Source organism: Canis lupus, chromosome 31, assembly GCF_011100685.1.
Source record: "Canis lupus familiaris isolate Mischka breed German Shepherd chromosome 31, alternate assembly UU_Cfam_GSD_1.0, whole genome shotgun sequence".
NCBI classification, from domain to species: Eukaryota; Metazoa; Chordata; class Mammalia; order Carnivora; family Canidae; genus Canis; species Canis lupus.
The window spans coordinates 38,774,519-38,788,779 of NC_049252.1; the positions used below are offsets into that span (position 1 = coordinate 38,774,519).

A 14,261-nucleotide genomic window follows, 5' to 3' on the forward strand; every position below is an offset into this window, starting at 1 on the left:
GAGAGAGGCAGAGACACAGGCAGAGGGAGAAGCAGGCTCCATGCAGGGAGCCCGATGTGGGACTTGATCCCGGGACCCCGGGCGGTGCTAAACCGCTGAGCCACACGGGCTGCCCAGATTTCCTATTTCTGCCTGAGTCACATTGTACGTGGAAAATGTATTTCCCAAGAAAATCATCGGTGTAATCTAGCTTTTAGAATGTGGTGCTATGAACTGGAGCATGATGGTTTTGTGATTTAAAAAAGCTCCCCCATTCTCTTTCTTCCTTTCCCCCCTTGTTTTGGGGGGATAGCATGTGCCTCCTGTGCGGTCCCCTACCCCCTCCCCTGGCAGGAGACCCGGAGACCCGGCAGGTGGCAGGGCCGGGCCGGGACTGTGCGCTGCAGGCAGCAGTGTACCCTGTGGGCTCTCAGATGAACGCCCACCCCGCCCTGCAGAACCTGAAAGCAAAATTGTGCCAATTCCTGAGTCACTTGGGTTCTCGACATTGATCCACGTTACCTGTATCCCGGGGATTAGCTCAGAGCCTGGTCTTCCAGCTCCTGTCGAGAAGGTGTCTGATGGCACAGAGGAAACAGAACATCGGCACAGAGTCACTGAACATCCCAGGATGATGACACGGGTGCGTTTTCAAGCAGGACCCACTTGCAATTCCGAGAAATGTCCCCCTCTCTGGGTTTCATTATCTGATGGGAACGTGCTGGGGAAGGTGCTTATCACGGGAGGCACGTGACAGAGTTACATCTACTAACACCAGCTCAAAATCTGCGAATGTCTCGTTCGCTGGGTGCTGAACGAGGTCTCCGGGGATGGCAGTGGGGCCTGCGGACTGCGGGCGGAGAGCCTGAGGCCGATGGGGTTTACAGACCCCGCGATAGGACCCGTTTCCTGCGGGAAGGGGATACGGAGCTGCATGCAGAGCTGGGGGGCAGGCTCCGTGGAAGGAGGTGGGGCTGTAATCCTAGCACATCTCAGTAGGGACCTCCCACACCACATAGTCACGTCTAGGCAAATACTTCCAAAGGGGCTTAAAATCAGAGCCCAAAATAGCACCTGAGCACATGGAGGGGATGCTGGGGCGATCTCATAATCAGATGGGTTTGAGGGATGTCTGGGTGGCTCAGTGTGGAGCCTCTGCCTTGGGCTCAGGTCATGACCCCGGGGTCCCGCATCGGGCTCCCCGCAGGGAGCCTGCTTCTCCCTCTGCCCGTGTCTCTGCCTCTCTCTCTGTGTCTCTCATGAATATATATATATATATATATATATATATATATATATATAGAATCTTAAAAAAAAATGGAGTTTGTGTCCAATGTCGAATACGGGATACACAGCGAGTGAAGCTAGCGTGTGCAGGGGAGGCTTGCCCAGTGCCCAGCTGGCTGGTGCGCACGTGCGGTCGCTCTTCCGAGCCTCCTCAGACCCCTCGGAGGGGGGCACCCGCCTCCGCGTGTTGGCCAACAGCCAGCGTGGGGGAGACAAATGAAGTCTGGGGTCCCCCCTCCATGCTCTCATCCTCCGTATCTCCGTCTCTAGCGCCGACCCCCATGCGGAGACCCAACCGGACAGTTGAGAAAGGTGCACGTTTTTCTGAACATAAGAAGTTTCTGGAGGTCGAGGTGCAGACCCTGACTCGTCAGAGGTCTGGCTCCATCCAGGCTCTCTACTAACTCCGTCGCCGCCCACTGACTTTCCTGGGAGCCCACAGGCCCTCAGAACGAGGACAGACGGGATCTGGGGGAGAATTTCCGCAGCTGGCCCGTCCCTCCAAATCCCTGGAGCCCTTTGAGAATAATCCCACGAAGGCCGCAGGGAAGGAATGTCCACCACGTAGCGGGACGACGCACTACAAACCACAACTTCCTATCCTCATCTCTCGGAACTGGGAGAGCCTGGGGCATGAGAACCTCCGAAAAACCCCCTTGAAAGCCTGCAGGCACTTCGAGGGCAGCGAGGGGGTGGTCAGCGCCCTGGGAACCTTCCAGGCCTGGAATCTGCCCCACCCCAGGCCTCTAATCCACCCCTGGAGGCTCCGCCGCCAGCCCCTCCTGCCGGCCCCTCCCTGTCTGTCAGGCCGGATCCCACAGACCAAAGCCCTCACCTCCTCCCCTCATCTCCTCCCGCCTGCTCATCACCTCCCCTCCAGCCTCAGGCCCTGAATGCCGACCCCAGTCTTGCAGCGGGTGCCCCTAGAGAATCTCAGGACAGGGCCGTCCTGGGGCCGCTGCACCCCTGCCCCGTCCCAAGCACCCCGACACCCTCCTCGGGTCCCATTCCTTTGGCCGCTTGCTGGCTCATTTGCTGAGCGGTCCTTGCTGGTGGCCCCGTTAGCAAGCACCTCGCCCAGGGCCTGGCCAATGGCAAGAAGACGCCTCCCCCGCCCTCCACAGCCAGGCAGGTTCCCTGTCCTCCCCTCTGCTCTCCAGCCTTGCCCCTGACCCCACCCCAACCACTGGACGGCCAGCGGCCACCTCCGTGGTTTCCATCTCCTGTGAGTTCACCCACCCCCCAAATGCATTCGTTTCTGCCATTTTATTGGATTTGGGGGACAGGTTCTCCTTCCCCATGGCCACCTCTGGTGCGCCCAGTGCAAAGCTCCTTGCCCCTCACAGCACCCTGGGACCCTTGCCTCGGCTCCGCCCCGGGCCCTCCGGGCTTGCCTGCCACGTGGGTCCCCACGCCCAGCCTCCGGGGCAGACGCTGACCTCAGCTACGGTGTTCCCTGGTTGGGTCCTGATCCTGCCCCTCATCCAGGTTTAGGCGAGTTGTTCAGCTTCTGCAGGAATAAGCTCCCCTTGCTGCCCTCGCCGACGCCAGAGCTTGGACAGAGCTGGCAGGCCCCATGTGGCGAAGGAGATGGGGCTGGAGGGACGGCGCCCTGCTCCCTGGCTGCCTGTGGGCCCCGGGGATGGGGCTGCCCATGCACCGGGGACCTGCTGGCCCGGAGTGGCCTCTGTGCGGCCAGGACGCGCGGTGAGTGCTGCCCAGGGCCAGCGCCCACGTTCTGAGTCGCGGTGTCGGCCAAGCACCCGGGCCCACGGCGCCAGCTCAGCCCGGAGGAGCCTGGCTTCTCTCTCAGGGGCCCCGGCACTGTGACCCCGCGTGGGGCAGGGGCAGGGGCAGGCCGGCTCCTGTCCTCCCAGCAGGTGTACCTGCGCTGTCCGGGGAGGGGATGCAGCAGGACCCGGTGGGCGGTGGGGGGAGACGTGGGGATCTGGGACTTCCCCGGGAATGCTAATGAAGCTCAGCAGCTGGTAAAATATTTACTTGGAGATACCGGAGGCTTTAAAGTTCAGCCTCACAACAGCCGTGCAAACCACCGGACAGACTGAGGATGTGTTTCTAGGTGCTTTTATCCAAATACGTGCCGGAGCCGCCACCCTCCCACTCAGAGGAAGCGCTTCAGCCTTGGCAGGGAACCACGTCCCTGAGCCTCACCCGGTGCTGAGATGTGACCCCGGGGACTGTCCCTGAATGCTGGCCTCACACCCTGGAGCGTGGACGGGACCCTGTGGCCGGTCTTGAGGGACACAGTTATCGCCCTAATCGGACATGGGCGGACGGAGCAGGGCCTGCTGGCCAGGGCCAGATGTGAACCTCTCGGCGCAGAGGCGAGTGGGGAATCCATCAGCGTCCACTGCGCGGAGGCCGGAGGCAGGATGGCTTTTCCTGACGTTCCGGGAAGCCTGAAGCTTCCCCTGAACCAGCTCGTGTCCCCAGGACTGGCCCGCAGACGAGGGGGAGGCCAGCTGGTGTCTGCGGTCGCTCTGGCCGGCTCCCTCGAGCGCAACGCTGCGTGACTCTGGCTCTGCCCGTCGCCGTGATGGCAATGCCACCCAACTTCTCGGGGCCACAGTGCTTCTCATCCCATGAGGAGGAGGCCGTGGTGCCTCCCACAGGGTGTTCTCAGGAGGCAGGTGCGAAGTAGCAGGTGCGCCCCACAGACGCTGGCATGAAGGGGCACACAGAGGTCCCCCCGGGGCGTCCAGGCCCGGGAGGCCCAAATCTCGAGTGCTTCCTTCCTCACTGTTTCGGGCATCCCTGAGCTCCTGCCAAGACCCCACGTTGTCTGCATCCGGGAGGCTGTGGCAGCGGCCCAGCAGCCAGGGGGCAGTGCCTGTCTAAAGCCATGTGTCACCCCAGAGCCCCCCAGGCTGGCTGAGTCAGTGTCATGCAGCAAGACGGGGGTGGGGGTGTGGGGGTGGGGGCGGGCCTGCCCTACGGGGTGTGCGCTGGGTTATTAGTCATGTTTGATGAGTGACTCATCACTGCTGGGATTTCAGACAGGTGGACGCTCTGTACCCGTGAGGACGGGAGGTGGACGCTCTGTACCCCGTGAGGACGGGAGGTGGACGCTCTGTACCCGTGAGGACGGGAGGTGCAGTGCTTAGGAAAGAGCAGAGCTGTGGTCAGATTCCTGCATCTTTACCAAGTACGTGTGTGTGAACACGAGGGTGCTGCTTACACACACTCACAGTTAAAGCCTCACACTCACTTCTCTGGGTCTCTGCCGTGAGCAGCTCACAGCGGGCTCTGTGGACGCGGGCGTCCCGAGCCGTGTGCCGTATACACTTGTGCCCGACACCCCCGCCCCGCGCCTTCTCACCGAGCGCCGCGTCCCAGGTCAGGGAGGACTGTTGGGCAGGGCGCCGTGGCCGGAGATTGAAAACCCTGCACGGGACGCTTGAAGTTGTGGACTTTCTTGGCGAGAGCACCAACGTTTACCATGATTGTGTTTTCGATAGACATTTGAGAGGTTGAGGGTGCCCTGTTATATGATCTTCCGCTTTCTTTTCTTCCTTTTTATTTTTGAAAAATATTATTCAGGTATTTTGATCACAGAATACGTATTCATTTCAGAAAACTCCGATAAGCAAAACATAGAAAATCAAAACCATGGACAATGCTCACCCCAGACATGGCGGGGACAGTTTGGGTGCATCTTTCCAGCCTTGTCTGCGAGCGGATGTGTGTGTGTGCGTGTGCATCTGCACCCGTGTGGGAATGCATGTCTATGTGTTTATATGTGTGCACGTGTGCATGTGCAGGTAGGTGCATGCATGTGAGTACACATGTGCACAAGTGTGCATGTACGTGCACGTGTCTGTACATGAGCACGTGTGTCCACATGCACGTGGATGCACATGCGTGTGTGCGCACATGTGTGCATGTATGTGTGTGCACACATGTACATGCTTACGTCTGTATTGTGTGCACATGTGTGCACGTGTGTGCCCATGCCTGTGTGTGCACGTGTATGCACGTGTGCCCGTGTGCCCGTGCCTGCACCCAGTACTGTATGTCCCCGTGCTGAGCACACCCACCGACGGCCTGCTCCTTGCACATACTACCGTGTCCCGTGGGCGTCACGTGTCCCCGCGCCCCCGTCTTTCGGGGGGGAGAGCCTTTCTCAGTGATCTGTGAGAGCGCTTGCTTTACTACATCTTGCGATTCTGTTTTCACAGTTCCCCACTTTTTAAAAATTAAAAACAAGGCCCTTGCGTGCCTAGCAATGTCGATTGGATTCGCGGCCCGTATGTTGTAATTAAAATCCAATGTGAGCGTTTAAACAGATTCGTCTACAAATTCCATTTATAGCAAATTTTGGTGTAGTGACACTTTGTACCAAGTCACATGTCTGAGTTCTTGGTTTCCTCTCTGGCCTTAAGCTTAGAAACACGTTTTCTAGCACAAAGAGGGTTCACCGACAGTTTATTTCCGCCACGCGTCAGGTACACGGGACCCGTGGGTGTCGTCGGAAAGCATCTTTGTGTTTACGCTCCACGCTCCCCAGTGTTCCGGGAGGAGCGCTTTTCTCATGTTGCCGTTTGAAAACTAGGGCCAGGATCTGGAACTTGCTGTCACTGTTAGTCTTGTGATTAATTCAAGATGCTCGTTTCATGCCATCTGTCCCCGGGGAGCCACATCCGGCCTAGGGGACAGGCCTGCATACGCTGGCAGTGTAGACAGTCTCCCTGGCCTCAGATTCCCCCGCGGAGACTCAGGCCAGGTCCCCAGGACACCGCCCGAGGGGTCCCCTGTCAGGCTGCCTGCACGGTCCCACCAATTCATAGACTCTTCTTGGGTGGTGGCCGCCCCGAGGGCCGGGGCATGAATAGCCTGGGTCACGTCCAAGGAGCCCGCCACGGAGCCCTCGCCCCCGATCCAGGGACAGAGGGACGGGGTGGGGGTGGGTCCAGCAGCCTGTTCTCACCTCCGCCGGGAAGACTCCTGCAAGGAGACCACAGAGGCGCAGCCTGGCAGCGCCGGATGGTGTCCCAGGGGCCACGGCACAAATGTCCAATCCAACACCCTGCGACAACTACCACTACGATCTCCCAAAAACGTCACACTTTTGACTCCATGTGGAATTGATTCGCTAATTGGCGGAGATAGGAATCCTTTGTAAAATATGTCTGTGAACCATCAGCTGGTGTCTCCACCCTGGAGCTGTGGTTCCAGGCTGGGGTCTCATCCACGAGGGAACAGCCTGGGGGCCCGGGAGGCACGGGGGGCCCCGCACTGACCGCCTGCCTGGGACCAGGGCAGGGCTGCGTGCGACGGGCTGTCAGGCACACGAGGTGACCGGAGGTGTAGACGCGGGACCAGGGCGGCTTGCGGGTGACGTGTGGTGGAGAGCCCTGCGCTGGGGCTCGGCCGGGAGGAACCAGCCTCTGAGGGTTGGGGTCCCGGGTGGGAGGCACAGGGACAGTGGGGCACTGGCCAGTCAGGCTCGCATGCGGGTGGTGGGCAGGTGGACCTGAGCCCATCACAGTGGACAGAGAGGCACATGGGGGAGCCTCCGTGCAGGGGGGGAAGGGGGTAGCCACATGGGCCTCCACCTCCCAGTGAGAGTCCACACGGCCTCCTGCCCCCACCCCATGCCAAAATCGTGGGTCAGGGCTCTGGGAAGGGGGCTGGGTCTTTAAGGAATCCCGGGGGTATCTGATCAGTGGGGAGCTGGAGCCCAGTCATCGGGTGAGTTAAGGGCTCCTCCTGGGCCTCCGAGGCCACCCTGGTGCAGCCCATGAGCTGCTGGGCCCAGTGGGGGCTTGGGGTGGTGGCCCTGACTCTGGACCCGCTCATGTGTGGCCTCTGGACCGTAACTGGCTTGGCCTTTGGGGCGTGGTCCCAGGGGCCTTGTGGTCAGGCAGGAAGGCCACCACCTGCGGGGTGTGATGTTGGAGCCCGAGGGGTGTTCAGGGGGCCTCATCAGTGGGGGTAGCAGGTGAGGTCACGGCTGGGACACACTGACCCCTGGCACAAGGGTGGCGTGGCGGGTGTGGCCTCTCCACCTGGCTGCCTGCTGGCTCCACCCTCCTGTGCCGGGGCACAGCCTTCCCCCTCCCCCCACTGTTCCCCCCACGTGGGGTCTCAGCCCCCATCTCCCTGGGGGTCCTGTGGCTCCACTCTCTGTGAAGACCGGCAGGTGTGAGCACGTCCCGACATCAGCAGGGGGTGGGGGGAGGTGCTCTCTGCAAACCAACCACGCAAGAGGCCGCCTTTTGAAATATATATATATATATTTTTTTTAATATTTTATTTATTTATTCATGAGAGACACAGAGAGAGAGAGAGAGGCAGAGACACAGGCAGAGGGAGAAGCAGGCTCCATGCAGGGAGCCCGATGTGGGACTCAATCCCGGGACCCCAGGATCACACCCTGGGCTGAAGGCAGGCGCTGAACCGCTGAGCCACCCGGGCTGCCCCGAAAAATATTATTTTTATTCCACAACAATTCCTTTCCTTTAAAAAAAAAAAAGATTATTTATTTATTTATTTGAGAGAGAGGGAGAGAAAGTGCTTGAACGGGGGGGGGGGGGGGGGGCGGGGTGTGCAGAGGGAGAGGGAGAAAAATCCCAAGCAGACTCCCGGCTGACCACAGAGCCCGACCCAGGGGCTCGATCCCACGACCCCGAGCTCAGGACCTGAGCCGAGATCAGGAGTCGGCCGCTCGGCCCCCGAGCACCCTGGCGCCCCTCTAATAGTGGTTTTCTACTTCCATCATTTATTAGCTGGAATTTCCCTGTAAGGAAGACCCCCCCCCCCCCCCCCCGCAATCTATGAATTGAATTTACTGACGTCAGCAGACTCCTGGTGCCCATTTCGAGCGAGGGGCCGCCGTCTGTTCCATCCTTACAGGCTTTCTGCTGATGCTCGAAGCTGCCCGGCCGGAGCCCGCCAGGCCGGGTCTGTCCCCGTGCACCTGCCCCACCCGCAAGCCCTGCCTGCCCCGGCCCCTGCTGCCTGCGTGGCCTCCGCTCACTTGGATTCCCTCAGCACCAGCCCGCCCCCCGCCCTCCGGGCCCCTCCACCCCCGCCCGGCCCGTCTGTGGCCCCCGCCCTGCAGGCTGTCTTCCTGCCCCAGCCACCCCCCAGGCCCCGATGTCCACGGTCTCTCCCTGCTGCGTGGGAGAACCTGGGCCCCGAGGCAGAGGTCCCTGAAGGTGGGGGAGCTCACGGTCCCTGGGCAGCCCCCCGGTCGGGTCTGGTTGGGTCTCGGGGGGCAGCAGGGGAGTGGGGCAAGGAGGCTGGGGGCCTCCCTGGCTCCGAGGGTTGCAGGTCACCGGCCACAGGCCGAGCTCCACGGGCGTCGGGCCCCCGGGGATCCCAGGCTGCTCTTCCACCTGAGACCCTGGGGCTTGGCCCCTCACCTCAAAGCAAATTAAAATTGTCCACTTCTGATTGTTCTAGCAGCTCTGAGCAAACACCAGACATCACCATATTTATGAATTTCTTGGCCCGGAAATGTGCCATAGCCAGTGGCCCCCACTCCTGGCAGGTCCAGGGACAGGGCTTGGGGTGACGGGAGGCCCCAGACACTGGGGGGACAAGTAGGGCACTCTGGTCCCCGAGGCCGGCCAGGCGGCCAGACAGCCGGCCCATTGAGCTGCGCAGGGTAGCCACAGCTGCCCGAGCACACAAAGGAGCCTTGTTCTCGCCCGTCACGTGGCCCCGGCCCCCTCCCGACCTCTCTCGGGACATGATTAGGTGTGGGAACCATTTCCCTTGGGGCTGCGTTTGACATTTGCCATTCATTCCGGAGGAGGCGTCTGGGCCGAGGGCCCCCGGCCCCCCAGCCCCCCAGCCCCGGCCCATGGCACAGGGGCCCTGACACCCTGCTGACCTGAGCACGGGCCGCAGCACGGCCGCCTTCATCACCCTGCGGGTCAGGACGCACACACCTGGTCTGGGCAGGATCAGAGAGCAGAGGTGGGACCAGGTAACACGCACACGACCATGGCACATGCCAGGAACACATGCGTGTACACACAGATATGTGGCACCACACATGCTCCCATGCACCAAGGACACGTGTGCTCATAGGCACACATGCACACACATGCGTGTAGAGACACAGTGGCACATGCACACACGTGTGCTCAAGCACATACTAAGAACATGCATGTACACCCATAGACACACGTGCTCAAGCATGACCAAGAGCACACGCACACACCGGCGCATGCATGCACACGTGTGCTCAAATACACACCAAGAACATGCATGTACACTCATAGACACACAACAGCACACACACGTGCTCAAATACGACCAAGAGCACACGCGCACACACACACAGTAACACAGTAACACCCATGCACAGATGTGCAGGAACACATGGCAGGTACACACAGGGATGGAGTGTTCTTCATGGAATGTGAGGGGTGTGTAATCCCTAAGGACATTTGCACACGCACACACACGCACACACACACGGCCCACCGGCCCTGGCGGAGCGGCGATCCCAGTGAAATCAGGAGGCCTGATGTCGCCCCGCCTGTCTGCACCCTGACCCCCCCCCCCCCCCCCCCCGTCCTGCTCTGCCCCGAGGGCCCCAAGGGGTGGAGTCGGTCCCAGCTTCCACGGGTGGGATCCCAGATGCGATCAGGCCAGCAGGAAGGAATGTGCTCCAGCTGCCAGGGCGGGCAGGGGACGGGGCCCCGGGACCTGCCAATCTCCCCTCGGCGCGGATCCCGACGCCGGCCTGGATAACCACGGGCCCCGAGCGCGTCCTTGGAACCCTGCTCCGAAACCACAATTACGCAGCCAGCTGAGGGCCAGGCCCGGCGTGTTTACAGTGCGCCCGGGGAACGGAAAGACACTCCAGTAAACATTGCTGGAGAATTGCAACACTGAGCTGTCCAGCATCCGACGCGCATCGGGCGGGGGGGCGTGATGTGCCGTGCAAGGGCCCCGGGGCCAGCGCGGGCGGCTCCGCAGGGGCCTGGCTCTCAGGACCTGGTGGCCCTGCCGTCGCCTGCGGACAGCACTTGGCCGTGAGGGTGGCGGGCAGGGCCTGGCCGGGGATCTGGCTGCGCTTCCGTCCCTGTAACCTTGCGTGGTGACCCCCCACACCAGCATACCCCCCTCCAGCCCAGCCCCTCCCCTCCCGATCACCCCCTTCCCTCTGCTGCGAGGGCCTCGACCTGCCAGCAGCAGGGCGCGTAGGGGACGCCCTTGTCCTCTGCCTGCGGAGGCCCGAAAAAGGACCTTTGAAGGAGACGGTATCTTTGCTGGTTGGATGAGTGAGGCTCTCGAGCCGAGGGGGTTGTCCTGGGGGCCCCGGGCCCTCATCCTTCACTAGAGCGAAGAGTGGAGGCCAGACACGTCCAGGAGGCCGGGAGGGTCAGGGGCGGCCTCTGGGCCCAGGGAGGCGTCCGAGCGCCGAGGCCATGCCTGTGCTCTTTCCCGCGGCAGCAGCTGCAGCCCACGGCCTCGCCTCCGACCCCGACGGCCCCACGTCGGTCCGACTCCTGCAAACCAAGGCTCACCAGACGGGGGCAAGTCACCAGACTCTTTGGCAAGGAAATTACTTGCTGGTAACCAGGCCCGACTCCCGAGGTCCCCGCATACCTGGTTTTCCTGCACCTCGAGTTCTCTCCGCCCCGACCAGAACAGTAAAACAAAGCGACAACGCGTGAGCGGCCTGGCAGCTGCGGCTGCTGGTTTAGGCAGGAGGAGGTCCCGGGATCGGGGGCCCGGTCCTGCCACCAAGGCGGCCCCTGACTTCTGCGGATGGGGCTCCAGGCCCCGGGGTCAGGCCTGGGACCCCGTCCTGCTGTCAGCTCAGGGTCGGTGTCGGAGTCCCTGCCCCGCCAGCACCGGGTCCCGTTCCCGCTTGGCCTCCAAGCAGAGAGAAAACGGGTCCCCAGAGGGTCAGTGACTCGGCCGAGGCACCTCCCGTCCACAGGGCTGCCTGCCTCTGGGTGTGCGGGGCTCCCGGACTCCAGAAAGGCCGAGGCCCACGGTGACGCCGGCCCTGGACAGGGACTGCGGGGGCTGTCCCCAGCGCGCTGCGGGGCAATGGAGCAGGTGCAGGAACACGCGTGCACACACATATGCACACGCATGCACACGTGCGGGCCTGCAAACCCCGCACATGCATAGGCACTTGCACGGATGCACACACACATGTGCCCGTGCACGTAGACGCCTGCGCACACCTTCTCGTGCAAACACATGTGGGCACGTTCACAAGAGGTGGAGGTGAGCGGGGAAGTCACTCCAGGCTGACCATGTGCTCGGTCGCGTCAGGATGCCCAGGGTGGCTGAAGCTGGCCGGGCCGCTGGCTTCCTGGGTGCTGCCTGCTAGTGGAGCCGGGTGAGTGCTCCCGAGGGGAAGCGAGTCCTGCGCGGGGTGCGCGTGCCCGTGTCCCGGGGCTCCCTCCCCAGCGGCCCGCTTACCGATCCATGGCTGGGCGCCCCAGCCCTTCCCAGAGCCGGCAGGAATCCAGAAGACTAAACAGTTGTGTCCACTTCTCAATTCCCGAAAAATCCTTTCTGCCAAAATAAATAGATGTCTACGGGCGGCTTGGCCGGCCGTGGAATCGCTGGCTTGTGGCCGAGACAGAGGTGAAGCTACCAAGCGGAGGGTGGGTGGGACGGCCCCTTAGCACCGTTTCCTGCGACCTGAGCCACGGCCCCTGGAGCCGCACGGGGCCACCCTGGGGCTGCACAGGCCACCAGCGCCTTGGAGTCGCCAGAGACCGGGGGCCTTGCACACCGGCCCCTCCTAGCACCAGCCCCCACTCCCACCCGGCCATGCTCCCCTTGGGTTCGTGGTCCCGGCCTCAGGGTCCAGACCTTATCAGAGGCCCTGCAGCCCGCTCCCCCTGCACCCAGGTGGAGACGGAGCAGAGCATAGGCCGCCCCTCACGGCCCTGCCAGTCTTGAGCCGTCTGCGCCTCGGGGTGGGGGGTCCGCTCAGCACATGGACCCGGGCCCCTCCAAAGTCAGTTCTGCAGAACCCCGGCTGCCCTTCCCGTCGCAAGGTGGGCGAGAACACATCCCGGGACTCCAAACCTCGAAGAACCAACTCTCCCCATGCCGACACATACGTGAAAGGCGATCTGAGCCAAATTCCCAAGATTTCTGATGGAACCTGACGATTAGAAATAGTAGTAAGAGGAAACAAAGCAGTTCCCCAAATATCACTAAGAAAGCCGATGTGATGCTGAGGGAGAGCGAAGTCGGAGGACGACACTCCACGGCCCCAGCACTCGCTGTAGGGTGGCTGCGATCAGGACCGTGTGGCCCTGGGGGGTGGGGGACAGACCAGCAGGTGGACGGAACAGGAGGGAGAGCCCAGAAACAGCCACACGAACGCCCCCGACGGATCCTTGACAAAGGAGCGAGGCCACCCATGGGGCGAAGGCCGTGCCCTCCGCAGGCGGTGCTGGACAACTGGACGTCCACACGCAGAGGGAACGTGGACACGGGCCTTATGCTCCTCTCGACTGGCTCACAAGGGGTCACGGACGCGGCGTGGGATGCGAAACTATGACACTTCTAGAAGACGACACAGGAGAAATCCCCGGTGACCCTGGACGGGAGGATGACCCTGTAGACCCGGCACCACGGGTCCAATCCAGGAGACAAACAACTGACCGGCTGGACCTTGTCCTGCGAAAGTCAGGGGGGTGAGAGGACAAGCACCGGCCGGCAGCAAATATTTGCAAAAGACACAGCTGATAGAGGACGGCGCCTACAATACGTAAAGATCTCTGAACACTCAACAACACGACCTGACAACGCGTTTAAGAGCGGACGGGAGACCTGCACGGAGACACGCAGGTGGCAGATCAGGAAGGCTGCTCCGCGTCCCAGGCCGTCAGGGAGACGGCGACGAAGACGTGGGTGACCCGGCGATGGCAGCCAGGGCGGGAGGGCTGCGCACCGCGTGACGGTCTGGGGCAGGCACAGCCGGGGGGACGGGGCAGGCTGGGGGGCCGGGGGGTGGGGAGGAGGACTGTGAGGGGCCGCAGTGCTGGGCGCGTCGTCCCCCGGCTCCCGCCGACCTCACGTCCCCCGCGGGCCCCGGGTGATGACGACGTGTGGGTGCGGGTTCACCCGGGGTCACACATGCAGCGCGGGTGCAGGATGCGGTGGTGGGGGCCTGGGGCGCAGGGTGGAGAGGGGGGTCTGCAGGGTAAGCGGGAAACCTCTGTACTTTCAGCTCGGTTTTGCCGCGAACCTAAACTTCCCTAAACAAGTCTATTAAAAAAATAATTAAAGGGGGCGCCCGGGGGGCTCCGTCGGGGGAGCGTCTGACTCTCGGTTCGGCTCAGGTCATGATCTCAGGGTCGCGGGTCGGAGCTTCCGGTCGGGCTTCGTGCTCAGCGTGGAGACAGGACAAAACAAAGGAGCTAAGGAGGAAGAGCTGCCTGAAGAGGCATGAGGACGCATAAGCAGAGTGAATAAAAGGGTTTTCGGGTCGCAGGGGTGGGGAAATGCATCAGTGGAAGCGGGGGGTGGAGCTGTGCACACGTCGGGGCACCCGGGAGGCGGGGGCGCGGCGCAGGAGCTTGGGGGGAGCCCTGCTGGCCTTCGCCTGCACCTGCACCCAGAGGAGCCCCCAGGTGGGACCCGCACGAGGGGAGGCGGGCGGCTGTGGTTTGGACCGTGATCGGGAACGACCGGGGCACCAGGGAGCCGCGGGGTGAATGGGAAGTGGCAAAAGTTGATTTTTATGGCAACACAGCCCGTGCTCAGAGTGAGAAGGCAGGTGGCAGACGGGAGGCTGCGGAGCCTGCAGCCTGGGGAACTCCCAGGGAAGTGGAAGCCGTGATCCCGCAAGGGTGCAGCGGGGGCCGTGCCCTGTGGGGTCCCCTGCCCCCTGCTCTGCTGCCGCGGTGGGGGTCTCCCTGCCTGCGCCGGCGTCCGGCCTCTGCAACCTCTCTGCCTGCCCCGGTCCTCGTGATTTTGTTTTATTTTTATTTTTATGTTTAAAGATTTTTATTTATTTATTTGAGAGAGAG

General features: G+C 62.1%; 2 long non-coding RNA genes across 2 annotated transcripts; both read left to right on the plus strand.

Annotated features, from left to right (window-relative positions):
• Positions 1 to 3,225: 3,225 nt before the first annotated feature.
• Positions 3,226 to 5,586, plus strand: LOC119867093. Its single transcript, XR_005382031.1, has 2 exons — positions 3,226 to 3,931; positions 4,284 to 5,586. It is a non-coding gene; the product is annotated as an uncharacterized LOC119867093 (long non-coding RNA).
• A 6,927-nt stretch (positions 5,587 to 12,513) lies between these two features.
• LOC119867094 lies at positions 12,514 to 13,719 on the plus strand. The gene is made up of 2 exons (XR_005382472.1): positions 12,514 to 13,136; positions 13,572 to 13,719. It is a non-coding gene; the product is annotated as an uncharacterized LOC119867094 (long non-coding RNA).
• The last annotated feature ends 542 nt before the right edge of the window (positions 13,720 to 14,261 follow it).